General features: G+C 46.3%; 1 protein-coding gene across 6 annotated transcripts in view; it reads left to right on the top strand.

Moving 5' to 3' along the window:
• The window catches only part of LOC101988510 (ubiquitin carboxyl-terminal hydrolase 29-like), a 215,761-nt gene that overhangs the window by 163,712 nt on the left and 46,139 nt on the right, over positions 1 to 5,910 (top strand). For 2 of the 6 annotated variants that reach the window (XM_026777135.1, XM_026777132.1), the window contains exon 4: positions 2,067 to 2,319. The exons of the other annotated variants lie outside the window; for them this stretch is intronic. The gene's annotated coding sequence lies outside the window, so the exon portion shown is untranslated. The remainder of the gene's footprint in view (positions 1 to 2,066; positions 2,320 to 5,910) is intronic. 6 annotated transcript variants of the gene reach the window in all.

Here is a 5,910-nt window from a genome sequence, read left to right as displayed (position 1 = left end):
ACACACACACACACACACACACACACACACACACTCACACACTTAAAAAAGAAAAACATTTAAAGTAATAAGGAAAAGAGAGCGGGCCAACAAAACAACTCAGCATTTAAAAGCACGTGTATGCAGCACTAACAACCCAGCTGAATTCCCAGCACCCATGCGAAAAAGGCTAAACGTGGTATCTCGCTTGTGTAATCCCAGAATGCCCACATCAGAATGGAAGACAGAGATGGGGGGGGGCAGCCGAAGGGGCTGTCTACAGCGCAGTGCAGCAGCGCAAATGACAGAGAGATCCTATCTTTATCCAGTAGAAGCAGAATCCTGACTCCTGAAAGTTGGCCTCTGACCTCCCCTCATGCGGTGTGGGGATCCGCTTGCTCATTCTCACCAAGCAAGAAGAATAAATCTTACAAGAAAGGAAGGGAGAAAGAAAAAGCAGATCAGATGTTTGCTTGATCTCAAACACACCCGCAGCTTCAAAGGCTCGTCCTTCTAAGGCGTGCATCTCTCTGGCCCTGCTATCTGTAGCTGCCACCCCCTCGAAGCAAACTTCACAGGCATCCCCCCCCCCGACACCCCGCATGTGGCTCTTCTATTGTTAAGTACCCATCTTTGAACTTCGAAAACAACAAACATTTAAGGATTTATGTTCATCCATGTCTTTGGGGCATGCACCCTCAGAAGGAATCTTTCACCCCAAATCCCTGAGATAAGAATTCTTTATTCTATCTGCAGCCTGCATGGAATGTGCGCCTCACATCCTGTTTCCTTGAGTATCCGAGTTCTTAGTTGGAGCCGCATATTGATAAACCATTCACATTCCAGACAAGACCACTAACTAACCTCAGTCTGCAGGAATGAAAGTGTGTGGGGGGGAGGGGAAGAGAAAACACTCTTTGTCCCATTTCTCTTTCACTAGCTACAGGACGGTGCTTTCTGACCTCAAGCAGCTCCCAGGCAGGGCACAGAAGCCCCTGGCAGGGAACACACAGAGACACTGAAGGAGTCCAAGTCCCCTCACTCATCAGCCCTGAGTTCCATAACAAAATGGCAGCGTAGGTGACTTGAACAACAGAAACAGATTTTCCCCCCACTATTTCGGAGACTGAGAGTCAACGCTAGAGGTGCCTGTAGATACTGGCTCCTGGTGAGGGCTCTCTTTCAGGCTTGTGGTTGTTCTCACATGGTGGAAGGAGAAGGGGGGAAGAAAGGGGAAGAAGGAGGGAAGGAAGGGAATCCAGAAAAATCAAGAACGGATCTAGGGGAGAGGAGCTGGAGCGGTGGCTTGGTGGGTAGCTAAGAGCACTGGCTGCTCTTGCAGAGGACCTGGGCTCAGTTCCCAGCATCCTCATCAGGGGATCAGAAAACCTCTTCTGCACTCTAAGGGTACTGCACACACATGCACATTCTGACACACACATACATACACACACATACAATTAAAAGTAAAATAAATCTCTTTTTTAAAAAAGTATTGACCAGGGCTGGAGAGATCACTCAGAGGTTAAGAACACTGCCTGTTCTTACAGAGGTCCTGAGTTCAGTTCCCAGCAACCATATGGTGGCTCACAACCATCTATAATGAGACCTGATGTCTTCTTCTGGCCTGCAGATAGAATACTGTGTAGATGGAGCATTGTATACTTAATAAATAAGTAAATCTTTTTTTCAAGTATTGAACTGGTATCTTTTCCTGCTCTTCCAAAGAAAGTCCCAGTGCCCGCCCCCCCCATGATTCCCCCCTGTGATCCCCCTGTGATCCCCCCTGTGACCCCCCCCCCCCGTTCTCTCCTTAAACTTTAGTTTGCCTCCTATAAAGAGCTCTCTCCAGAGAGATCATTCTGGAGTCCAACCCTCCATATACAAACTTTGAGGAAGAGGACAAGATACATTAGCAATCTCTGACAGCATGGAGCCTTCCTAAGGCTGATCAAGCCTTCTGCCACAGGAGAGCAAGGGCCCATAGAATATAGCCATCCTTCAGATACAGGGCCAGCTACAACCCTAGCGTCTGCCTCCCTAACTCGCACACACTCACACCCCCTCTCTCACTCTGAAATCCACAGCTCTCTGTCCCATGACGGCACACAGCCTGCAGAAGACCCAGGGAGAAGGCATCGTCCCTACCCATATCTGAACAGAGGAAGGGAGACCCCAACAGCTGGGTGACTCGCTTGCCAACGTGGGAGAAAAAGACTTACTGAAGAATTGCTCACTCTTGCTGACAGAGTGATTGGTGATTAAGGCCATCTGGGAGGAGCTGCTGAGAGAACTGTTCTTATAAGCCGCAGGAATCTATATTTAAATATATAGCCACATGTGGGTGCTTGTGTTTGTATATGTACTTACGTGTGTGATTGTATATATGTATATGCGTTTGTGCTTGTCTATGTATGTGTATGCGTATAGGTGAGTATATGTACCTGTGTGCCTTCATGGATGTATATGTGTGTATATATGTGTGTGCTCTTATGTATATGTATGTGTATATGTATGTGTATGTGTATGCATACATGTATGTATATGTGCATATGTGTGACTTTGCATACGTATTTGTGTGTGTGTATATATGTATATGTGTATGTATATATGTATATATGCGCCTGTATATGCACGAACGAGTTTATGCATATATGTATGTGCATGTACGTATATACATGTGGACATATGAGTGTAAATCTGGGTTTATACGTGTGTTTATATATGTATCTGTATACATATATGTATCTGTACGTGTGTTTATATGTGTTTGGATGTATGTGTATATATGTGTATATGTGTATGTATATATATATGCTTATGTGTGTGTGTATGTGTATGCTTGTGTATTTGTGCATGTGTATATATATGTGTGTGTGTATGTGTATTTATATGTGCTGTGTGACACTATGCTTGGGGAGATGTGACAAATGCCTCCTCCCCCCAGATAGGGAGCTAAGAGTAGCCCAAAGTAGGGATACCGGCAAAGTCCCATTTGGTGAATCCGTGAGTTATAGTGGGGCTACTCACAGGAGTATGAGGGAGGGGTTAGTTACAGGAGCAGGAATGTCCCAGCCACAGCTGCATCATCAGACCCCACCCCAGAATGAGGACCACTCATCAAAGCTTGGAGCCTGGAGTGCGCTACACAGCCTTCAGGCAGCTCAGCTGCTTAGCCGGTGTCTTTTCTGGGTAGCTCTGCTAGTCTCTTCTTCTTCCAGGCAACTCAGCTGGCCTGAGAGTGTCTCTCAGCAGTCCTCACTGCTCAAACCTGCTTGGGGAAGGGAGGGGCCTCGTGAATCTTGTCATTTTCAGTGACTTCTTGCTGCCTTTTAGCTGCTTACTTCCTGGGCTGAACAAGCTCCCCGCAGGGTAGTGCTTTCCTTCCCCGTAGAATATCCTGTGTCTTGCGGTGATTCCCTCCAACATGAAAGATTTTAACCTTGGAGGAAACTCCTACACAATACTGTGTGTGTATATTTGTGTGTGTGTGTGTGTGTGTGTGTGTGTGTGTGTGGTGTATAAGAGAAAGCAGAAAGGAAACTCTCTGAGGGAAAACAGTCCTGGCGGAAGAGGGCCGAGGCAGGCAGAGAGTGGCTAAGCCAAGTGTAACTACATGTGTTAAAATGCTGTAATGAAATCCATTATTTTGTGCAGTAACTTAAAAATAACAATAAAAAAGAAGGCCCCACCCAGGAGCCATTCTTGATACCAGAATCTGGTGGACCTTGGATTTTGTGTTTATTTATTTTTTTGCTGTGTCTTGGTAAAACACCTTCTAATGGTAGCCGAAGCCCCAGGGTTTTCTCCACAGAACATCAGCTGGACTCCTTCTCTGACTTGAGGGAAACCTGTGCCTATGCCCTAAGCCCACCATGGTGGGTGGGATCATTTGCTGTGGGGAAAGCTGACAGGCAGCCGGACTGTTTCAGGCAATCCTCTTTCCCACCCCAGTCTCCCGGCCCCTCCTTCGGGTCAAAGCAACTTCTCAGAATTGCTCCAGGAAGGTGGGAGCTGCTGCTTTCACGGGTGACCAACCTCACCCATGACCGTGATGATCGATCAACGGCATTCCTGTCACCAACAGGTCTGCAGCTGCTGCTGAGCAGGGCGGTCATCTCTGTCCCCTGTTGCTGGTCTGCCAGCAGAGGCCCCAGGCCAGTCAAAGGCAGTTTGACATAGCACAGCGGCCAGCGCAGCTGTTGAGGGGGGATTAGCTGCAGGGAAAACTGACCCAGTGACAAATGGCTTAGGTATGTCCGCCCCTGGGAAACGTGATCTTCAAGGTTTGCACTATAGAACTTGTTTGTCTCAAAAGATGAGGAACACGTTTGTTGTCTGGGTCTCCAGAGAAATCACAATGCTGACAGCTCTTTGGATATACCCAAAGAGACAGAGTACAAAAAAACCAATTACACGTAGGCTGCGCTCATAATCAACAAATGCTGGTTTGGGAATTGCCGTGTGAAGCATGCCTCTCGGCAGGCTGCTCCGAATGTACGTCTGGTGACTTCGAAGATGTCACAGTCATCACCCACAATTACTATGTAATAAAAACACTTCCCCAAAGGAAGATATCCGTGAGCACGGCTCCTCACGGGAGGAAGCCTGCAGCCGCGGGAGCCCAAGATGTAATCACAAGTTTATCAATATTTCATTTTCTTTGCACGAGGCTGATAAGCATTCGTAGCCCTGGGTGTGATGGGAATTTATCGAGATTTACATCTTTCAACTTTCCTTCTAGAAGACAGTGAGGTTTTGTAATAAGGGACTAAGGGCCAGCAAGATGGCTCTGAGATAAAACTTGCTTGCCGTCGTGCAAGCGAGCCTCTGATCTGAGTTTGATCCCCAGGTTCCATGGTACAAGGAGAGAACTGACTCCCCAAAATTGTTAGCAGGGGCTATACTTTTCAACATAACTGATGGTTCTCCCGACAACTGGTCGCTGCCAGTAGCTCTTCAGCCAGGGGTGGGACTCCATGCCCACACCCATTCTCCAAGAATATCTGATCCGAGTATGCACAAAATGGACCTGATGGTTTTAAAAAAGCAAAGGACACATAGTTGGGTGGGTAGGGACGGAGAACTGGATCTGGGAGGAGTCGGGGGAGAAAGCCATATTATCAAAACATGCTATACAAAATCCAACAAACTAGTAAACATATATATTAAGACAAAACAAAATTGTTCTCTGATCTCTTCATGCATGCCATGGAACATGTTCACTCACCCACAGACAGACACACACACACACAGAGACTATACATAAACACACAAAAATAAAAATAGGGCTAACCAAATGATTCAGCAGTAGCAGCTCCTGACAGCAAGCCTGATGACCTGAATTGTAGCTCGAGGACCTGTATAGTGAGTAGAAAGAAAGAATTAACTCCAAAAATTAATCAAAATTAACCCTCTGATCACTATACGTTCAGTAGGACACACACGCACCACACACAGACTCATAGATAAGTAAGTATGATTTTTTAAAAAGATCTTTAAAGGGAGCTGGAGAGGTGACTCTGTAGCTAAGAGCATTGGTTGTTCTTCCAGAGGACCCCAGGTCCAGTGTCTATCACCCACAACTTCCTGTAGCTAAAGTCCAGGGGACCTGACACCCTCCTCCAACCTCTGTGGACACCAGGCATACACATGGTGCCCAGACACACATGCAGGCAAAACCCCCAGACACATAAAATGAAACTAGTTAAATTAACTTTTTAAAAAAATCAGGAGAATAAGGTGGTTATATTCACAGTTTAGAAACATGGCTTCGTTCTCCATCTGTGAGGTGGAGGACATTGCCACCAAAGTTTGAGTACACACCAGAGTATAGAAGATAGCCAAATGTACCTCCCTGTAAACCGTGATTAACCCTGTGTCTCAACCTATTATTAATTAAACCAACTAAACCATCACACTCCTTTCATT

This window comes from Microtus ochrogaster, unplaced genomic scaffold (assembly GCF_000317375.1).
Source record: "Microtus ochrogaster isolate Prairie Vole_2 unplaced genomic scaffold, MicOch1.0 UNK47, whole genome shotgun sequence".
Lineage (NCBI taxonomy): Eukaryota > Metazoa > Chordata > Mammalia > Rodentia > Cricetidae > Microtus > Microtus ochrogaster.
Note: the sequence above shows the minus strand (reverse complement) of the source record. Positions and strands in the feature narration are given on the sequence as shown.